The sequence below is a fragment of the Phyllobates terribilis genome, unplaced genomic scaffold (genome assembly GCF_046119375.1).
Source record: "Phyllobates terribilis strain yellow unplaced genomic scaffold, ASM4611937v1 Scaffold_11__3_contigs__length_659146591, whole genome shotgun sequence".
In the NCBI taxonomy this organism is placed as follows: domain Eukaryota; kingdom Metazoa; phylum Chordata; class Amphibia; order Anura; family Dendrobatidae; genus Phyllobates; species Phyllobates terribilis.
The window spans coordinates 415160076-415183111 of NW_027362771.1; the positions used below are offsets into that span (position 1 = coordinate 415160076).

A 23036-nucleotide genomic window follows, 5' to 3' on the forward strand; every position below is an offset into this window, starting at 1 on the left:
TTTAATAAACTGTCACTTTGATCCAAACAAGTAACAGTCACCCAATCGTCCATGGGCACAGTCCATTTCCTCTTCAACCCGGCACGTACATCGGTTCATCCGATCAACAAAGCCATAGGAACCACAGTAAGCTTTCAAGTGTTTTTGTTTTTTTTTAAACACGGGTCCATGTGACCTTGGTCCCCTTGCTCCTGGGACCCATAAAAATGTCCATAACCAGCCCGTTGGCCAACAAATCCTGCTCCGGGTTTACCAAACATAGGAAGTCTATTTTTAAGAACACCATGGCCACTGGCCAACTTTCTCCAGCTATGGCAGTCCAGGAGCAATGACCCGGCACGATCCTCGGGACATCCTGACAAGTTTCCCCCCTCCCTCCTTTTACTGGATACAGCCCCTTTAAAACAAGTGTGCTGCTCTCTGGCTCAGCAACGAAAGTTCAGGGTAGAATTAGGGCAGTCCGTGGGTAGCAAAAGAGCATAGTCCATAGAGCAGCTGCACACAGTCCAATGTCAGGGTTGTTGTTTTTTTTTAACCCTTAATAGGGTTATAGTCCTGTAATCCAGCAGGGGAATGTGCAAACGTGCACAAGAAAACTTGGATGGGGAAAACAAAAAGAAAACACAGTCAACTTCCGGTCAGCACTGATTCCTCCTTGGTGCAATCAGGGCTCTTGCCCTCAGGGATGCAGAACAGTCCCCGCATCAGTGACCAAATCCTTGTCCACCTCTGGTAGTTTCCAGATTAATCAGGAGCTCCTGCTCCTGGGAACGCAAAACAGTTCCCCTTTTCATAGTGCAACGAGAACAACACTTGTACTGATTCATATATCGCAGTCTTTATTCAGGGGCATCTCCGTGGCGGCCGTAATTAACCACCCCATTATCTTTGAAGATCAGGATCGTCTGCCCCGCCGACCCATTAGAAGAGGACTCTCTGCTCCCTCTCCTTGTACTCTCCCGCACGGCTGGACTAAATGGTCTCATGGGGGTATTTGTAGTAGATACGGCAGCCACCGCTCCCGCCGGTTCCAGACGTACAGGGACCGTGGTAAGAGATTGAAGAACCTGAGACAACGACTGCTGTCTGGGTGAACATTTCACTTGGGCCCCGATAGATGTCCAGAGGTACGTCAAGACTCCCACTAAACAATCTTGTAGGATCCGGACCAGCCCGTCACGGCCAGTTGCTGCACTATGGCCGTGGTTTCTGACCACACACTTCCTTGCCAGTTGTCTCCTTCCAGTTCATCCTCCGGCAGCCAGGAGACCGCCAGCGCATAGGGACCTCTCGGTCCAGGCTCTCGAATTAAGGACACCCGATCTCCTTCACAGAGGGGGTCGCTGATACCGGACGGAGCTGGCGGTAACATAGATGCGCTCGCCGATTTCAAACACCCGGATGAAGCCATATCCCCGGCTCGGGTCCGTATATACCAGCCATCTGCTAATTTTCTGTCCCGCCAAAGCTCCGCCTTCTGGTCGACGATGCTCGGCCCAGACCCCCTTTTCCCACCGCTTCTCGCCCTGGATCAAGGCCGCCATTTACCCCCCTTCGACAGGAGATGGGAAGGGGTGCCCCCACCCCCAATACTTCAGTTCCCCAGGGTGGGCTGACGCCGCACCAAAACGGGAGTGGTGCAACAGGGTCTAGGGCCGGGCTGCACTCACCGGGCTAGTAACTCCTCCACACAGCTTCAGGGGACTCGCTGCCACGGGCATCGCGACCGTCTCGCTGCTTCGGGAGCTCCTCACCGGACGTTCCGCCACTTCCTTACGGATACTGGGAGAGCTGCTCCAGGTCCGCCTCCGGCTCCTGTTCACCCCAGTCATATCCTCCGGCCACAGTCTCCTCCTGCTTGCTCGGTGCCGAGACGACGGTCTCACCCTTTCGTCGGCCACTTTTCTCCTCCGGCTGCCAGTCGTATAGAGCTCTGAGGGGAATCGGGAAGCTTTTAGGCTCTGTTTCCTCCTCTGGATCTCCCATTTTCTGCGGTTCCCACGGACGCCATCTCATGTCCTTCACCTCCCATTTCCACATGACACGGCCAGTGCTGCCGCAGTACCGGAAGCTAATGCACTCCATTTCGCTTCTTGGTTCGTCTGGTAATGGCACCACACTATCTTGCACGAGGGTATGGTCTTCTGGGTTCCTCCCTTTCAGGGGCGGAACCGCTTCCTGCTCTACGGTGACTGGCAGCAAACTGTGGGTTTCCTCTTTTTGCATTGCGCCCACCGGGGGCGGGAACAACTGACGATGGGTGGTCCCTGGGACACAGGCCACTGCACAGGCCAGATACATTTTCATGCCATTTTGCCGTTATGATGCCCATAATGGGCGGAGCTTTTGCCAGCCTCCGCGCCAACATTTGCCATTTTAGAATTTTCAACGGTCACCATTTTGACTGTTTCAGGGGTTCCTCCGCTCTCTTTATGCAAGGACTCTGAATCCTGCCGACTACGCCAATTTTGTGAGGGGTGCAGGGTGGTAGTCATGGTGAGAGGCTGCTCTTGCTGTGTATCCTCACCCTGAATACTCTCACATAAAAGATAATGTCCAGTTTGCCTTGTGGTCTGCACAGTCTTAAACGTTACCATCAACAACTACAGCTCTCTGACTGATTGACTGACTTACTAAACCAAACCGTTGCTCTTCACTGGCCCAAACGCCTTCCTCTTTTTTTCAACTGGACCAATCACCAACTGTCTCAGTTCCTGGGCAAACTTATTCCTTCACCACTTAACTGCAGTCATTACCCTCTAACAACGTGCACTGAACTTCTTATACCCTAAACTATGCCCTAAATCCCATACACTATTAGGCTCACCACTGCCTATCAGCCCCAATGTTTTTATCAATCACTAACTAAAAACTAAGCATTATTCTACGCTTTCCCTATATACTATACATGAATAACATTACATATTAATCACAATATATTACATTATCTGTGTACATTAGTGCCTATGAAACAATGTAGATTCATAAATTAATATAAATTAATTACTATAAATTAATATAGTCACAAAAATATAATAAAACCATGCACTTGGTACAAACACTGTTTAGAGAGGGAGAGGCATATGACAGCCCAAGTCCCACCCTTTCATATCTCTAAACCGATTTTAATATTATAAATATGAGTATTCCATATTTCTGGTCATTAGTTTACTCATAGTTCTTCCTACACACTGGCAGCTTGCTGACCATAAGAGCTTACACTCTACAGAAGAGAGAGTGAGAGGAACACAAAGTACACCAGCTCCCGTAGAATGGCTTTGAAGATCCTTGGCTTGAAAAGTGAAAGCCCTTGCTTGGCTTGAGATGTAGATCGTGTCTACCCATTTGGATATAAACTTCACCAATTTATTGGTACAACTCAAAAAGATAGAGGTACATTAAAAAGAATGCATCAAGACAAAAAACAGACGCATTTCGGATTTAGAGCTGTCCTTAATCATGAGAAAGCGAGGAACCCAGTGCGGCAATGCAAAATCACATTAGCCCACTCTGGTGATTTACCAGTGTGAAATGGTTCTTGCAATTTTTTTGTGAACTGTGAATCAAATTTTTTAAAACATTCGAATCCGCATAAAATCGCAAATTTAAAGAAATTCGACTCAAACACAAATCCCAACAGACTGATCTGAACATCTCAACTTATAAACCATACTATATCTATATTACATTTAAAGGAATTAATCCTTTAACCCACAAAAGATAAGGAAAGGAAGAAAGTGTAAAGTGCCATTTAAAAAAATGAAGGAAATATAACTTATTTTAATTAGAAGTAATCAAGAACTTACCGTTGCAGAAAAATCTGTTTTGTAAAGGTCTTAAGTTCAACCCCGATATTAAGCTATATAAGTTTAAAACTTGCATGGATGGACACAACTGTATTCAAAAGTTACATATGCAAATATTTGTAAAATGCTCCAAAACAATGTATTGATACAAAAAGTAAGTCTCATATTGTAAAATTAGATAATAAAGATAAAAAAAATTCTAAATATATTTTTATTGAAGAAAAAATATGCAAGAATACATAGAAAGAAAAGAAGAAAACATGAAGCAGCAAAATAAACTGCAGTAAAAAATTATCACCCCCTCACACCACCCACAGGATCCAGAGCGCTGCTGTCAGTGTGACCCAACAAGATGCCCACTGAGAGCAGTGCTCAACAATCGTGCCATGATGAACCTGTCCTGCTGTACCTTGCTTTCAATTGACTGTGGCCTCTTACAGATTATGATGTGGCTGCCGGTGATTTTATGGTACATTGTTCCTAATGCACTGGGTCCTCTGCCCCCCTGCCCAGACTACCACTAATATTAGCAGTATACATTTCATTGTTGTAATTAGTTTGAAAATGCTTTATATTCAATATGCAAATAAGGGGGCTTCAGTGCCCCCTTAGCATGACCAAGAACTTGGTATGCTCAGTATGCAAATTGAGGTGGGCGTAACAGTGCACCAAGCTCTTGGCCATGCCATGGGTGCACCAAAGTCCTCTCATTTGCACATGGAATATAGTAACATAGTTTTTAAGGTTGAAGGAAGACTAAGTCCATCTAGTTCAACCTATAGCCTAACATGTTGATCCAGAGAAGGCAAAAAAAAACATGTGGCAAACACTAAGCTCCACATTGGGGAAAAAAAATTCTTCCTGACTCCACATATGGCAATCAGACTGGTTCCCTGGATCAACGCCCTATCAAGGAATCTAGTATATGTAACCTGTAATATTATACTTTTCAAGAAAGGCATTCTGGTCCTTCTTAAATTTTATTAGTGAATCACTCATTACAAAACCATGCGGCAGAGAGTTCCATAGTCTCACTGCTCTTACAGTAAAGAATCCGCGTCTGTGATTATGATTAAACATTCTTTCCTCCAGACGTAGAAGATGCCCCCTTCTCAGCGTCTCAGGCCTCAGATCAGTAGAAAGGTCTTTGTACTGTCCCTTCATATATTTGTACATAGTAATAAGATCACCCTTAAGCCTTCATTTTTCCAAACTAAATAACCCCAAGTGTAATAACCTGTCTTGGTATTACAGACCTCCCAGTCCTCTAATAACTTTGGTCGCTCTTCTCTGCACCCGCTCTAGTTCAGCTATGTCTTACTTATACATTAGAGACCAGAACTGTATGCAGTATTCTAAGTGTGGTCGCACTAGTGACTTGTATAGAGGTAAAATTATGTCCTCCTCATGAGCATCTATGCCTCTTTTAATGCATCCCATTATTTTATTTGCCTTTGCAGCAGCTGCCTGACACTGGCCACCAGACGTGAGCTTGTCATCCACCAATACACCCAGGTCTTTTTCAGTTACAGTTTTGCCCAGTGTTTTACAATTAAGCATATAATTATACATTTTATTTCCTCTGTCCAAGTGCATTACCTTACATTTATCCCCATTAAAGCTCATTTGCCATTTATCAGCTCAAGCTTCTAGTTTACATAGATCCTCCTGTAATATAAAATTGTCCTCCTCTGTATTGATTACCCTGCAGAGTTTAGTGTCATCTGTAAATATTGAAATACTACTCTGTATGCCCCCTACAAGGTCATTAATAAATATGTTTAAAAGAATCGGGCCCAATACTGACCCCTGTGATACCCCACTGTTAACTGTGACCCAGTCTGAGTGTGTTCCATTAATAACCACCCTTTGTTTCCTATCACTGAGCCAGTTCTTAACCCACTTACATATATTTTCCCCTATCCCCATTGTTCTCATTTTATGTATCAACCTTTTGTGTGGAACTGACGCGCCCCCGGGGCAATGGGGTACTCGGCTGCCGGGCCTATGGCTGCTGGGAGGGGGGTATGTCACAGTGGCTGGCCCGGTCCGTGGCCCAGGGCGGTCAACCAAAAAGGGGATTGGAAATTGGATAGAGATAAAAATAAAATAAATAGTTTGTGACGCCACCTGTGGTACCTGGTATGGATTACCAGCGCTGCTGCAGACCTCTGGGGGGGTGATGGGATGGCAGCTGGGATGTTTCTGCTCCCCACAGGTGGAGCGGGCCCCCGGGGCAGTGTGGAGTTTGATGGTGGATGGTGATGCTGGGGCTTGTAGGGCAGAGGGAGAGATGGCGCAGATGAAATAATTGACGGAGGCAGTGCAGTGCAGTCATCCGAGTCTTTACTCACAGTTCTTATGTAAGTTCCATAGGTACACTGTACGGGTGTCAGCCTCCGCGTCGCGATGCGTCTACCAGACCGGGGGTTCAGCTCTTCCTCAAATGCGTCAGGAGTGCTTGACAGAACCCCGCTTTCTTATGTTCCTTTCCTTGACCGACTTCACGCTGGGTCTTCTCCCTCCTGCCCTGCGCTTCCTCACTCACAGTCCCGCTCGGGTGCTCTGAAGTCCCTCTGGGCAACCTGGAGTTCCCGGACCTACTTGACCCTCACGGTGACTAGGATGAGGTTGTGGCAACTGCACTATAAAAGTCAGAAACCTCTGGTTTTTCCAGCTGAGACCTGGAGTAACACGACTGGTCTAGGGGCCAGTCCCCTTCTTGTGGCCTGATCCCTCTGACACCTGGCAGATTCGGGGCGTACGGGTGCCATCCTGCACTCGCCGTACCCCCTGGAATCCCTTCTATAGAACGGAGCCTTCCTCCTCTGCTCCCCTCCTGGGCCTCTATCACTATGCCCCACTTGTGGAGCAGAGCTCCTAAAGAGACTCTGCTCCCTGACTGACTAACTGACTAACTTTCTGTTCTGCCACCCTAAGATGGCTTCCCTTTATATATCTCCTACAATGGTGCTCCCCTACTCTACTTCCTCCACCCACACCCACTACTGGTTCCCCCCACTCCAGCCAGGGACAGGGCTCAGCAGGAAACATATTGCATCTTGCCCTTCCAGCCGGCCTGGAGCAGTGTAGTGTTGAATGCGGGTGTTGGGGTTCTGGGCAGCACTCCCTCTTTACCTGAGAGAAGGAGACACCACACCCCTGGGTGAGGTGAGGTACCTCTGTGGTGACTGAACCCTCAGGGGCGCCACAGAACCGTATCAAAAGCTTTTGAAAAGTCCATATACACAACATCCACTGCATTTCCTTGGTCCAGTCCGGAACTTGCCTCCTCATGAAAGCTGATCAGATTAGTTTGACAGGAACGGTCCCTCGTAAACCCATGTTGATATTGGGTCATGAGGTTATTTTTCTTCAGATACTCTAGTATAGCATCTCTTAGGAAACCCTCCATGATTTTACCCACAGTACAGGTTAAGCTTACTGGCCTATAATTTCCAAGTTCGGTTTTTGTCCCCTTTTTGAATATTGGCACCACATTTGCTATACGCCAGTCCTGTGGTACAGACCCTGCTATTATGGAATCTTTAAAGATTAAAAATAATGGTCTATCTATGATGTTACTTAATTCCTGCAGTACTCGTGGGTGTATCCCATCCGGGCCTGGGGATTTGTCAACTTTAGTGATTTTTAGACGCCGCCGTACTTCCTGTTGGGTTAAGCAAGTGACAGTTAATGGAGAATTTTTGTTATCACTAATCATGTTTTCTGTCATGCGATTTTCTTGTGTAAATACGGTTGAAAAAAAAATCATTTAGCATATTGGCTTTTTCCTCTTCCTCATCCATCATTTCACCCAGACTATTTTTAAGGGGGCCAACACTATCATTTTTTAGTTTCTTACTATTCCTGTAGTTAAAGAATATTTTGGGGTTATTTTTACTTTCCCTGGCAATAAGTCTCTCTGTCTCAATCTTTGCTACCTTGATTTGGTATTTACAGAATTTATTTAATTCTCTGTATTTATTTAATGCCTCATCACTACCTACTTGCTTTAGTTCTCTAAATGCTTTATTTTTGTCACTTATTGCGCCCCTTACAGCTCTATTTAGCCATAGTGGTTTCCTCCTATTTCTAGCATGTATATTCCCATAGAGTATATATTGTGCACAGGTCCTATTCAGGATGCTAATAAATGTCTCCCATTTGCTTTGTGTAGTTTTATGTCTCAGGATATCGTCAAAGTTTATTGCACTAAGATCATCTCTCAACCGTTGGAAATTTGCCTTCCTGAAGTTTAGTGTCCTTGTAACCCCTCTACTACACATCTTATTAAAGGATACATGAAAACTTATTATTTTGTGATCACTATTACCCAAGTGACCCCCAACTCGTATATTTGATATGCCTGATGGTTAATATTAGGTCTAGCAGTGCCCCCCTTTTTGTTGGGTCCTGAACCAGTTGTGAAAGGTAATTGTCTCTCATAGTTGTCAAAAACCTATTACCTTTGCTGGAACTAAAGGTTTCTGCTCCCCAATGTATTTCAGGGTAGTTAAAGTCCCCCATAATAATGACTTCTCCTTGAGTCGCTGCTTCATCTACTTGCTTTGTGAGGACATCCTCCGCTGCTTCCATTATTTTTGGAGACTTATAACAAACCCCTATCAGTAATTTATTATTTTTCCCCCTCCCCTTATCTCCACCCACAGGGACTCTACATTTTCATTAGATTCATATATATTCTCATGCAAGATTGGTTTTAAGGATGATTTTACATATATACACACACACCCCCTCTCTTGTTTGTACGGTCATTTCTGAACAGACTATAGCCCTGTAAATTAACTGCCCAGTCATGGCTCTCGTCCAGCCACATCTCAGATATCCCTACCATGTCATAATTATTTTCCAACAAAATTAATTCTAATTCCTCCATTTTGTTGGTGAGACTTCTGGCATTAGTGTACATGCATTTTATGTATCTCTCTGTACCTCTATTCCTTCTTACTATATTGATTTTTCTAACCCCACCCCCAATTTCTTTATTTGTGCCCAGGTCACTATCTGCACTATATTCCCCACCTATAAAATGAATACCCTCCCCCCCCAACCTTCTAGCCATTTTCTCCCCCAGCACAGCTGCACCCTCCCAATTGTGGTGTAGCCCGTCCCTAGCGTAGAACCTGTAGCCAATTGAGAAGTCGGCCCAGTTCTCCAGGAACCCAAACCCCTCCTTCCTACACCAATTCCTGAGCCACTTATTTATCTCCCTAATCTCCCATTGACTCTCTGTGGCGTGGCACATGGTACAGGCAGTATTTCAGAGCTCCTTTCTTTAAGCTTCCAGCCTAATTTCCTGAAATCATCTTTAAGGACCTTCCACCTACCACTAACTTTGTCATTTGTGCCAATGTGCACCACAACCGCTGGGTCCTCACCATGATCCCTGTCTTTGTGACAGATTGCCCTATCTGTTCCCCTAATAATTGAGTCCCCCACTACCAGCACCTGCCTGGCCTGCCCTGCTTTCCTATTTCCCCCCTTACTGGAGCTGACACTCCTCCGGCTTTCAGAGGACATGCCTTGCTGCAGCAGTGCTACCCCTGTTCCGACACCCCCCTCATCTGCCAACTTTGCAAACTTATTGGGGTGTGCCAGATCAGGTCTAGCCTCTCTGGCACTCTTTCCTCTACCTTCCCTTCTGTCACCCAGCTAGCGGCCTCACTGTCCTGCAGCTCCCTACTACCACCCTCCCCCTCATCTACCCCAGTGAGCAGCTGCTCAGTGAGCAGCAGACTCCTTTCCATATTGTCTATGAATCTCAGTATTGCCAGCTGCTTATTTAGATCCAGTACCTGGGTTTCCAAACGCACAATGTGCACGCATCTCACAGAGCAGTATGCACCCACGACCGGCTGTTCAAGGATTGCATACATGTGGCAAGATGTGCACAGGATAGCATTGTCAATAATGGAGCTCATTTCCTAATGGGGATTGCACTAGACAGAAATGTTAAGTAAAAAGAAATGTAAAGAATTAATAAAATACAGACAGCAATTCAGTCCAAATTCCTCCCTTCCAAACTTCCTGAATATAAGTCACTGAATCACAAGTCACACACTTTCTTCCGTTTGCACGCACGCTCCAGTCACACTCAGCTCATTCACACTCGCTAAAGAAGAAGACTTAAAGAGTTTTTTTTGTTTGCTTTTCCCCTATAGCAGCAATCCAACCTACAGCTCAATGTACTTACAAAGGACTAGAAGCCCCAACCAGCTGCCCCTTATACACCCTTAATTATGACCCCTCACCCTTAATTAACCCCTTGTGAGTATAGCTACATCTCAGGATTTAAGTGCAATATAGTTAACCCTTAAACACACAGGTAATAAAATAAGAGACTGTAAAACTGTAGAGAGAAAATAGGTTTTAAAAAGCCCAATAAAATTAAACAGGTAGAAAAGCACTCAGCAGTTCACAATTCAGCAACTTGCAGCAAATCACATAAGTATTTGCTGCAGGATTCCCAAATACCTCTTCACTGAATCACAAGTCACACACTTACTTCCGTTTGCACTTATGCTCCGGTCACACTCAGCTCATTTACACTCGCTAAGGAACAAGATTTAAAGAGTTTTTTTTTTCTCTTTAGCAGCAATCCAACCTACAGCTCAATGCACTTATAAAGCGTTTTAAAACTATTGACATCAATGAACTTATACTGCTAGTACAATCTGTATAAGTTTCCTATATAACTGTTTTTATGTTTAATTTAAATGCAAAATATTGAAAGGTTATTATTTGTTCATGGTTAAATCCTTAATATTGAAAAAATGCATAGTGCCAAATACATATGGCTTAATTTCTTGAGGTTATGAGAAAAAGTGCCAAGTGCAGCAAGAATCATTCGACAGTTTAAAGTGCTTGATGGATCCTGATCAGAAGTTCATAAATTCATATATCGGGGAGTAAAATTTAAAGTACAGAGATTATTATTAGACATGCATAAGGATACCAACCCTGAAATCTCACTCCGTCATGCCTGACGCACATATTACCATTGCTTCTTCTAAGGGACGAATGCTGAAAGTAAGTGTAACCATGTTTTATATAATAAGAACCATTAGATTTAATATTGGGGATTCCTCCCATCTAGAAAAGCACGTGACAGCAAGACATGTGTCTCGCCGATGAAGCAATATGTAATGTGATTCCAGGGGCTGGCTGGCAAATTTTGCCCTGGGGTCAAGCACACAGCATTGGCCCATAAGCAGCGCGTCCACCTTTATTGTGTTTACCTCTGGCTGCTTCATAAAAGGAGTAAAGGTTACAAGACTTTAAAATGCTAATGCCGGAGCAATGATGGGGTAGTTATAGTGAAATGTTGACTAAATTGTGACATGCAGAAGTTGTGCTGTTGCTTCAAAAGCATCCAGCAACTATTAGAAATAACACAAGCACAGGAGACAGGAAGTGTTGTGCTCCAGAAGCATCCAGCAACTAGAGGAGTTAACACAGTCACAGGAGACAGGGAGTGTATTAGCAGAGCGCCAGGGGGATTGTGGGGAAGCTGTTTACTGTCTGGCTAGAGCCGAAGAGAAAGGTGGTGTATGATCTGCATCTCACAGAAGGCAAGAGAACAGAATTCAGGTCAGGAGGGAAGCTAAACACAGGTCAGATAGACTCCCTTAGCTAACAGTGTGGAGTATTATCAGGCAGAAAGATAAGGACTGGAAGGAATACTATCAAAGGGATCATCTCCCTCATCAAACCCTCCCCTCCTCCACCTCCATGCAGGATAAAGAATGCTGTGTACTATTGAGTCCTTGTGAAGGAAAAGCCTGTGGTTTTGTATGCATTAAAACTGTGCTGTACTGTGCTACTGGATAGACTGTGTACTACTGTGCTGCCAAGAAGATTGCACTGTTGTTACTAAAGCCTATTGTTCAAAGAGACACTTAAATTGCACTGGCCTCATTAAATGTTACTGTTCTACCGTTTCTGAGGACTCTTGTCAAATGTGTCTGGTCAGCAATTGAATATATCCTGTGCCTGAGAGAAGCTGCAGCCTATGGTCGCCCTGAGTAACGGTTCTGCTAGAACCCTTCTGTTTGTTTGTTTTTTTTCCTTCTTGTGTTTTGCGTGTGTGACCACCTGCCTTTATATTCCAGCTCCGCCCTTTTGGCTGTGCTGGACTTCAGTGTTTGACTGTTTCTCTAGTCAGGTGCTTCTGTGCCTTTCTGTGTCAGTTCGCTTGGTCCTTCTGGGACCCCTAGTACCTTTTTGTCTGTTTGTCTTTTTGTGTTCTGCAACAACTTCTCTGTTTAGGAGGTGTCCCATTTTTGTTCCAGTCCTTAGTTCTTTTAGGGACCCCTCCCCTTATGCTATAGGTCTTCGTTCAGACTTGCTGAGGACTAGGTGGGTCCGTTCGCTAGGAACAGGCAGCCCGCTACATCGTAGGGATTCAGCTTAGTCTTACTGTAGGGACAGTTTTCACTTATCTTTCCTTAGTACTTGTTGCAGATCATAACAGGTTCCCCCAGGATTCCAACTAATTCATGTAACCGGTCTTGCCCCTATCTGAACTTAGGCGGCGTACGTGTAACATGGGTGGCCCGTACAGGGAATCCTGAGCGGGAATTAGCGTGTAGAGGGAGAAGCACCTCAATTCAACTCTGCTACACCAGTTAAAGGGGACCAGCCCTAAAGAAAACTCACTAGCAGCAATGGATGTGGAAATACAAATGGACAGAATTAGTGAGCTGCTTCTTCAGTTAACCTGTGAAGAATTGAGAACAGTAGCAGAACATATAAAGATGTCAGTAGAACAGATTTTCAAAGCACACAATCGCAGGCAACTGTTAGCTGCCATTAATGCAAAAATGGATGAGCTGGGGGGGAGAAAGAAGCTGAAGACGTCATGTGGACATTCCTCCAGGAGCTAACAGTTTCTAACCAGGTTGAAGTTGGAGGATGGAGGGGCAGCACCAATTACCAAATGCGGGAATCTCCATCCACAGACAGAACTACAGGAATTGAAAGAACAAATCAAACCCATAACAACAGCCCTGCAGGAATCCACCAAAACCTCTGAATGGATGATAGACTCAGACAAAACCTTCAACCTGCTCGGGTTAGATAAATCAGGGAGACAGTTCTCTCTAACACCGCAAATCACCATAAGGAAAGAATTCAAAGATCCTGGGACAGATTGGAGAGTGTGTAACAGAAAGAGAAACTGTCTTAAATGAACTTGTTGCACCAGATCAATGCAGGCTTACAGAAAGACTACCAACCAGATGAGATCGTTGAGGGGGTGGTGAAAGCGATCAGCCCAGGAATGAACCTCCGTAGTATGCTAGAAATGAAGAGTCAATTGACCTTGCAACAGCTGAAGATGATTTTAAAAGGGCACTATAAAGAAGAGAGTACTTCAGAATTGTTCCACCGACTCATTAACCTCTCACAGAAAAATAATGAATCACCCTAAAGTTTCTTGTTCAGAGCAACTGAACTGAAGGATAGACTGTTTGCATCCAGAGATGTAGAAGCGGAAGAGAAGTTTGATGCTGGACTAGTCCAGAAGAAGTTCTTGAAATCATTGGGAATGGGGTCAATCAGCAAAGACATCAAGTTGCAGCTGAAACAGTACCTAGAAGATCCTGGCATTCTTGACGAAGTCCTAAATGAAAAAATGAATGAGGCAGCTACTTTGGAGTCAGAGAGCGAACAGAAGTTAAAGAAAGGCTCTGCTCCTAAAATCAACCAAAATGAGCTGGAGACCCCCGGTGGCCAGTCCGAAGATCATCACGGAGACCCTCCAGTGCCACCTCCGAGAGGGAACCTTGAATCACCAACAAAAGAGAGGACAGCTAGCGCGGACTTGGAGGAAGTAATAGGAGAAATGGCGTCGAGTTGATTGAAGAGAAAAAGTTGATTAGTTCCAGGCCAGAAACTGTATCCCTCAGACTCAGGAGTGGGTTCCAAAACAGAAGATACCCGGCTTGTGAAGCGTGCCGTTCATCAAATCAGAATACAGTGTGTGTCCACTGTCTAAGATGTGGTGAGGAAGGACATTATGCCAAGGAATGCCAATGGTCATGGTCGTTTGGGTTAAAAGACAGGAGGTTGCCAGTCTGGGGCGACTGGTAACCGCGACACGGAGAAGGCCCCAGAAGCAAATCCAAATCTCACCAAACCCCAGAACGGCGCATGAGGTAAAACGGCTGTGTCAGTACTATCCCCAAGTGTGTTCCCATCTACAACAGCTGCAAGAGAGACAGGGGCATCAGCTACTTAATGCCCAGTGCGGAGGTCAAACAATGTACTCCTGGGAGGTCAGTAAAGATAGCCTCATCAGCCTAATCGGTGAAAGGTGCTTTATACAGTGCCAGCTAAATGGACTCCTGGTAAAAGCTCTGTGGGACACAGGAGCCCAAGCGAGCCTTTTAAATGAAAAATGGAGAAGGCGCTACCTACCACATACCTGTCTTCGGTCACTAAAAGAACTCTTAGAACGAGTGGAACTCCACGGCAAAGCTGTCAACCAGACAGAAATCCCTTTCATAGGCTGGGTGGAAGTGACTTTCCAACTGAGGCCCACGAAGAACAGCAACACCATTGAGTTTTTGGTACCTTTTCTCGTTACCAGTGATCAGAACGTGGCAGAGGATCCTATCCTGGGTTATAATGTAATCAGTGAGGTCATCACGAAACAGAAGTCAGGGACGCTGGTTGTGGATGCAATTGCCACATCACTTGCCATACCCAACGCTGTGGCAGAAAAAGAAAGCACAGAATACAATGTACCTAAAAGAAGTCAAGGTAGGCTGGCGCCCAACCATCATCCCTGCAAACCAAATGGTGGGGGTGAGGTGTGGAGTCCGGGTAGAACCGGGAAGAAAAGCCCAGAAAAGACTGTTTGTGCCAAAAGACTCCTCAGAACTTCTAGAAGGCCTAGTTCAAGGTGAGACTGTGCTTACGATTCCTTGTGGGTTTGCTCGAGTGACAGTACCGGTGATGAATACTACGAAACACAAAATTAGACTGGATCCAAAGACTGTGTTAGGTCACATTGAAACCGTTAAAACAGTATATCCAGCCAATGTGAGACCCGCCAAGGGGTCTACCGTGAACTCAGTCTCCCCAGTAATGAACAGGAGTTGCCCAGGGGAGGAAATTGCACGACCCACCTCGGGGTCATGGGATCCCCCAGTACCCCTGGAACACTTGTGTGCTGAAGAGCGAGCGGTAGCAAAACAGATGCTGAGAGAAGAGTGTCATGCATTCTCCAAAGATGACTCTGATATAGGCTGTATCAGGTCGTTGCAGTTGAAAATCAATTTGAAAGACACGACCCCAGTAACCAGAAGTTACATGTCTGTGCCGAAACCATTACACCGTGAAGTGAAAGAGTATTCACAAGACCTAATCAACAGAGGTTGGGTCCAAAAGTCGAAGTCGTCTTATTCCTCTCCTATTGTTTGTGCTAGGAAGAAAGACAGTATGTTGAGACTCTGCTGTGATTACCTGATAGGAATCCGATACCAAGGATTCTAGATATGCTGGATAGCCTTATCAGGAAGTACCTGGTTCTCTGTCTTCGATCAGGAAAAAGCAAACCATCAAGGGTTTGTTGAAGAATCCAGTAGACCTTTGACAGCATTCATCACACTGTGGGGGTTATATGAGTGGATCTGCATACCGTTTGGGCTTAGTTAAGCCCCACCAGAATTCCAGAGAAGCATGGAGACATGTTTAGAAGGATTGAGGGAAGATATCTGCCAGCCGTACTTGGATGACAATGGGGCACACGGCAAAACCTCATGGGAGCATGTTGAACACATGAGGACCATATTACAGCGGTATCAACAATACAGAGTTAAGTTGACCCCAAAGAAGTGTGAACTGTTCAAAAGGCAAGTCTGATTTCAAGGGAAAATTGTGTCCGGAGAAGGATATACCATGGACCCAGCAGAAATCGCTCCGGTACTGGCCTTAAAAGACAAGCGGCCCTCTACCGTTGGGGAGATGAGGCAGATATTGGGATTCCTATCCTACTATCGTACTTACGTTTGGAACTTCTCCAGGATTGCCGCCCCACTATACCTCCTCTTGGGGGGAGGGGGGGAGGCAGAGTCAACAACACCCACAGAGAAAAAGAAGAACGCAGGTAGAACCGGGCGTAAAAGAAACAACGCCGTTTCGTCCCAACAGCCCATTCTGGGGACAGCAGACCACCAGGAGGTATTGGAGGAACTAGTAAACTACCTGGTAAAACCACCCATCTTGGGATATCCTGATTTCAACTTACCATTTGTTCTTCATTGTGATGCTTTTCAAGTCGGACTGGGAGCTTCCCTGTATAAGCATCAAGATGGAAAATTGAGTGTCATCGATTACGGTTCTAGAACATTGACAGATGCTGAGAAGAATTACCATCTACATTGCAGAAAATTGGAGTTCCTGGCATTGTAATGGGTTATCTGTGAACGATTTAAAGATTATCTCCATTACATCAAAGAGTTTGAGGTATACACTGACAACAACCCTTTGACCTATGTCCTCACTACAGCCAAACTGAATGCAACGGGTCAGAGATGGGTAGCTGAACTAGCTGACTTCAATTTCAGCATCAAGTACAGGCCAGGAAAATGCAATGCTGATGCTGACGGATTGTCGTGAATGCCACTAGAGCCTGAGGAGTTCATGCAAGAATGCTCGGAAGAAGTCAGTCTGGAAGCAATTGAGAGCACTACCCAAGCAGTACAAGCTTATCAAGAGGAAGACACCATTGTGGTGTCCGTTGATGGTGGAAGCCACCATAAAAGCGAGAGAAAAGATCACCCCCTGTCTATTCACCAAATACCAAAAGGAAAAATCCATAGAGCACAACGGGAAGATCAGATAATTGGTAGAATACTACTTTATGTGGACCAAAATCGGTTTCCAAGTAAACGGGAGAGAGATAATGAGTCACCAGCAGTATCTGTTTTAGTTAAAGAATGGACAAAGCTCTACCTCAGTGAACACAGTATCCTGTATCGTAAAGGAGGACAAAACTGGCAGTTGGTACTACCCAGAGTATTCTGTTGGTTGGTCTTCAAAGAACTCCATGAAAACATGGGACACCTGGGAGTAGAAAAGACAACAAATTTGATCCGTGAACGTTTCTTCTGACCGTACATGCAGAGATATTGAGAGGTACGTGACCAGGGAGTGTGGGTGTCTGAAAGATAAACGTCCCAACACATCAACCCTGGTCACCTATGGGCAACATCCAAACTATGTATCCGTTCGAGATGGTCTCAATAGACTTTCTACATCTCGAGATGTGCAAGGATGGCTATGAATAGATCTTGGTGGACCATTTTACTCTATTTGCCACCACCAATAAATCGGGTCGAACAGCGGCAGAGAATGATTTTACTTTGAGGTTTGGGTTCCCTACAAGGTTACTCAACGACCAAGAAAGAGAATTTGAGAACCAGCTCTTTGCCAAGCTAGAAAAGTACTGTAGAATTCAGACATCCCACAGAACACTCTATCACCCAGAGGGTAATGGACAAGTGGAACGTTTTAACCAGACATTATTGTTGTTGTTGCGCACTTTAACAGCTGATGAGAAGAAAGACTGGAAGAGTTCTCTGTCAAAAGTAGTACATGCCTATAACTGTACAAAGAGCGATTCCTATTGTATGGACGATCGCTAGACTGCCAATCGACATCATGTTCGATACTCAGGTGTCAGAGACTTATAGAACATACCCGGAGTACGTTCGGAAATGGAAGGAACGGATGGTAGAGACATACAACATAGCATCCAAAGTGGTTACGCAAGGACAGAGCAAGAGTAAGGAGTACTATGATCGAAAATGTTATGGAGCAGAATTGGCACCGGGAAGCCGGGTGCTAGTCAAGAAGGTACGTGAGAAAGGAGGTCCAGGAAAGCTTCGTTCGTACTGGGAAGACAAGGTGTATGTGGTCATAAGGAGGAAAGCCGATGACAGCCCAGTGTATGAAATCCGATTGGAAACGGGAGACAAGAAAACCAGAATAGTCCATTGGAATTTACTACTACCCTGTGATTATCTCCCACCACAAGTTTTGCCAGAAGTAGACCGACATCGTTCAAGATCAACTAAGGGACCACCACAGACTGAAACTCTGGAGGTGGATAGTAACCTTGAATGAAAGTTCCGATGAAGAACACACCGTTGTATTTCTCGGACCGGCAAGGAGAAGGATGTACCATCCTCAGGAGAGTGAATTAAGTCCCGAGGCTCCAGAGTTTGTACCAAGGAGTACAGATGAAGTCCAATTCAGATCTGACGATCGAACACCGGTCCCTGAAGAGACCGATCGACACTCAGGAGGAGCAAAATTACCAAACCGTGCAGAAACAGGCGATTCAGGAGAAGTACAGGAACTTACAGATGCAGCTCCAAGAGCATCTGAGGAAGCGCGGTAAATGAGTGCGTGGGAAGAAACTCCTGTGACCGAAGAACCCGTGGTATCTGTGATGCTGATGTATGAGACACTTGGTGAACCGAGTCAAGTGCCACGGACTATCGACTGTAAAAAGGTATCTCTGCTTACGGACCAGGTAAGCCCACTGGAGTGGTATTCACCACCGAGAGGCAGTATGGAAGATGTTGCCTACTGGAAAGACTTGTTTTCATGCTTTGATTTTCCTTAAAAGGCTTTGTAGAAACAAAGAACTGTTAAAGCTTAGTGAGAGAGAGCTGGTTGAAGACGTACAAAATTCTCCAGCTGAAGAGATGCTGATTGTTTTAATTGTGTTAATTGTTTATTTCTTACAGGGCGACCAAAATTTTCAACTACTTCTCTCAGTGTGTCTGTGTGCTACTAAAGAGGCAAGTGATTTTGACAAGTGATTCTAACAGGTGACTTTTACAACTGTAATAATAATAATAATAATAATAATAATAAAAAGTCACTGTTTGCTGATGCGGCTTGAACCCAAAATTCTGTGTCTAGAAACCAGTGCACTAATCACTGAGCTACTAACTCAGTTGAAGAAACCTAGGAGTTATATTTGGTTATATGATTTTCAGTGCAAACCAGATTGAAACTCATTGGGACTTATGCACAGACTGCAAGCAAGCCAAATTCAAATGATGTTTGATTTTGATGTGTGACTTTCTTCAAACATCAGAATCAGAATCACAATGACTTTTAGTCACCCTGAGTATTTTCATGATTGATCTCATAAGACAAGAAAAGCTGCCAGTTTTTATCGCTTGACTGGATAGCGCAATGGTAAGGCATCAACCTCTGAAACTACAGTGTCTTTCAGATGCGGTTAATTTTCCAGCTCTTAATATCTCTGCCATGTCTAGGCATTTTCAACAGGTTCATAAGGGGGATATTAGTTCACTGAAATTTTCAGGTATTGAGAAGGTCTACAGACCCGCAAGGGGAGGTGATTTGAGAAGAAAGGTGTTGAACCGTGAAACATTTTGGATATTTAAACTACACACACGTAGTCCTAATGGCTTAAATACTCATTAGGACTTGATCCTCCAATATAGTTAATGCTGTCCACATAATATAATATTCTCTTTGTGTTTTTTTGCATTGCTTTGTGCTCTTTTTTATGATATTAGATTCTACTGTTCCCATTTATTCTATGGGACTTATGCTGATTCTCTTAAACAGTTTTTATTAGATGTTTTCATATATAACATACAAAGAGTAACAAGTGTCCACGCAGGGACAAGGAAAAGCAAAAATAGCAACACAGTCAAATAGAACAGCAAGACAATCAAGTAAAACATAACCGCCTTACAAGAGTCAAATTTACTCAGAAAAAATTGATTGTCCAGAACATTGCCATAATCCTATCTTGACTATTATATTCCTTATCAGTTATTATCATAAACATCCGAGAAACAAAATAATATGCAAAGAAAAAAGAAGAAAAGAGTGTAGAGTAGATAATAGAAAAGAAGGAAAAAGGGGATAGGAGGAGATGGGGGGGTCTGGTTAAGAGGACGGAAGAAGAAAAAAAAAGGAGGCGGAACTGAGGGGTGAAGTATGAGGAGAGATGAGTCTCTCCCTTTTGTGTTAACTTCCTCTCTGTTCTACCTTACTCCGCTAATTTGTCTCCGAGAGTGTTAAGGCCCCGTCACACTAAGCGATATCGCTAGCGAGATCGCTGCTGTGTCACGGTTTTGGTGACTCACCAGCGACCTCACCAGCGATGTCGCTATGTGTGACACTTTGCAACGATCAGGCCCCTGCTGTGAGGTCGCTGATCGTTGCAAAGTGTCCTGGACCATTTTTTGGTCGTTGGCCTCCCGCTGGCCAGCACACATCGCTGTGTGTGACCAGCGGGACCAACGATCTGGCTGGTAACCATGGTAAATATCGGGTTACTAGGGGCACGCGCGCACTTAGTAACCCGCTGTTTACCATAGATACCACTCTGCTACGGTGAGCGGAGGCTCCAGCGCACCGTAGCAGAGTGGTATCCATGGTAAACAGCGGGTTACTAGGGGCACACGCGCACTTAGTAACCCGATATTTACCAAAGTTACCAGCCTGCTCCTGCTTAAGCAGCAGGCTGGTAACGGGAGCAGGACATCGTGGAACGATTCTTTCCACGATATCGCTGCTCCCCTCATCGCTGGTGAGCCTGCCTGTTTGACAGCTCACCAGCGATGTATTAGCGATGCAGCAACGATCCCTGACAGGTCGTATCGTTGTCGGGATTGCTGCTGCATCGCTTAGTGTGACGGGGCCTTTAGGAATTCCGTCAATTCGCAAAACATAATATATTCCTGCCATGTTTTGTAAAATGTACCCTCACGCTGTGTTGTAAAGGTGGATAGCTTCTCCATCCTACATAAGAAATCCATTTTATCTGGGACTTATGCTGATTAACCTTGCTTTTCCCTCATAGGGGTAATACTCAGCTGCACTTCTAATTAACATGCTCTACTTGCTGGCTTTCTGGTCTGCAGTTTTATATGTGAAATTTTCTCCCTAGTAGCTATACTATGATTAAGGCGTTAAGCTGAAACTAGTTGGTCGGCTTTTCCTATGTCTATGGATCTTTTTTGGTGACTTTCTACTACAGTTTTTAATGTGATCAATAAACTTCGCTTCTTAAATTTTTGGCTACCGCTGGAGGATATTCTTGTTTTTCTGCTAAACATAGTTCAAGAAGCACCCAGAAATGGATGAAAACAAAGCGCTGGAAAGTTCTGAAATGGCCAGCAATGAGCCCGGCTCTAAATCCCATTAAATACCTGTGGAGAGATCTTAAAATTGTTGTTGGAAGAAAGCACCCTTCATACAACCCCTGGCAAAAGTTATGGAATCACCGGGCTCGGAGGATGTTCATTCAGTTGTTTAATGTTGTTGAAAAACAGCAGATCACAGACATGGCACAAAACTAAAGTCATTTCAAATGACAACTTTATTGCTTTAAGAAACACTAAAAGAAATCAAGATTAAAAATGTGGTACTCAGTAAGGGTAATTTTTTTCAGACCAAGCAGAGGGAAAAAATTATAGAATCACTCAATTCTCAGGATAAAATTATGGAATCATGAAAAACAAACACACAAAAGAACACTCTAATACATCACTAGTATTTTGTTGCACCACCTCTGGCTATAATAACAGCTTGCAGTCTCTGAGGCATGGACTTAATGAGTGACAAACAGTACTCTTCATCAATCTGACTCCAACTTTCTCTGATTGCTGTTGCCAGATCAGCTTTGCAGGTTGGAGCCTTGTCATGGACCATTTTCTTCAACTTCCACCAAAGATTTTCAATTGGATTGAGATCCGGACTATTTGCTGGCCATGACATTGACCTTATGTGTCTTCTTTCAAGGAATGTTTTCACAGTTTTTGCTCTATGGCAGGATGCATTATCATCTTGAAAAATGATGTCATCATCCCCAAACATCCTTTCAATTGATGGGATAAGAAAACTGTCCAAAATATCAATGTAAACTTGGGCATTTATTGAAAATGTAATGACAGCCATCTCCCCAGTGCCTTTACCTGACATGCAGCCCCATATCATCAATGACTGTGGAAATTTGCATGTTCTCTTCATGCAGTCATCTTTATAAATCTCATTGGAACGGCACCAAACAAAAGTTCCAGCATCATCACCTTGCCCAAAGCAGATTGGCGATTCATCACTGAATATGACTTTCATCCAGTCATCCACAGTCCACGATTGCTTTTCCTTAGCCCATTGTAACCTTGTTTTTTTCTGTTTAGGTGTTAATGATGGCTTATGTTTAGCTTTTCTGTATGTAAATCCCATTTCCTTTAGGTGGTTTCTTACAGTTCGGTGACAGACATTGACTCCAGTTTCCCCCCATTCGTTCCTCATTTGTTTTGTTGTGCATTTCCTGTTTCGGAGACATATTGCTTTAAGTTTCCGGTCTTGACGCTTTGATGTCTTCCTTGGTCTACCAGTATGTTTGCCTTCAACAACCTTCCCATGTTGTTTGTATTTGGTCCAGATTTTAGACACAGCTGACTGAACAACCAACATCTTTTGCAACATTGCGTGACGATTTACCTTCTTTCAAGAGTTTGATAATCCTCTCCTTTGTTTCAATTGACATCTCTTGTGTTGGAGCCATGATTCATGTCAGTCCACCTGGTGCAACAGCTCTCCAAGGTGTGATCACTTCATTTTAGATGCAGACTAACGAGCAGATCTAATTTGATGCAGGTGTTAGTTTTGGAAATGAAAATTTACAGGGTGATTCCATAATGATTTCCTCAGAATTGAGTGATTCCATAATTTTTTCCCTCTGCTTGTTCTGAAAAAAATTACCCTTACGGAGTACCACATTTTTAATCTTGATTTCTCTAAGCCCTAAAGTTGCCATTTGAAATGACTTTAGTTTTGTGCCATGTCTGTGATCTGCTCTTTTTCAACAACATTAAACAACTGAATGAACATCCTCCGAGCCCGGTGATTCCATAATTTTTGCCAGGGGTTGTATATGAGACCTGGAGTAGTTTGCAAAAGAAGAGTGGTCCAAAATTCCATTTGAGAGATATAAGAAGCTTGCTGATGGTTATAAGAAGCGATTGATTGCAGTTATTTATTCCAAAGGGTGTGCAACCAAATAGTAAGTTGAGGATGCCAACAATTTTGTCTGGCCTGTTTTGGGGGTTTTGTGTGAAATTATGTCCAGTATGCCTTTCTTTTTTTTGTGTTGCTCCAATACAAACAAATCAAATAAACGTGTATAACAAAAGA

General features: G+C 44.2%; 1 protein-coding gene across 1 annotated transcript in view; it reads left to right on the top strand.

Annotated features, from left to right (window-relative positions):
• The first annotated feature begins 18816 nt into the window (after window positions 1-18816).
• Window positions 18817-23036, top strand: part of USP50 (ubiquitin specific peptidase 50) — an 89005-nt gene continuing 84785 nt past the window's right edge. Inside the window, exon 1 of the mRNA XM_073650840.1 lies at window positions 18817-19052. The gene's annotated coding sequence lies outside the window, so the exon portion shown is untranslated. The remainder of the gene's footprint in view (window positions 19053-23036) is intronic.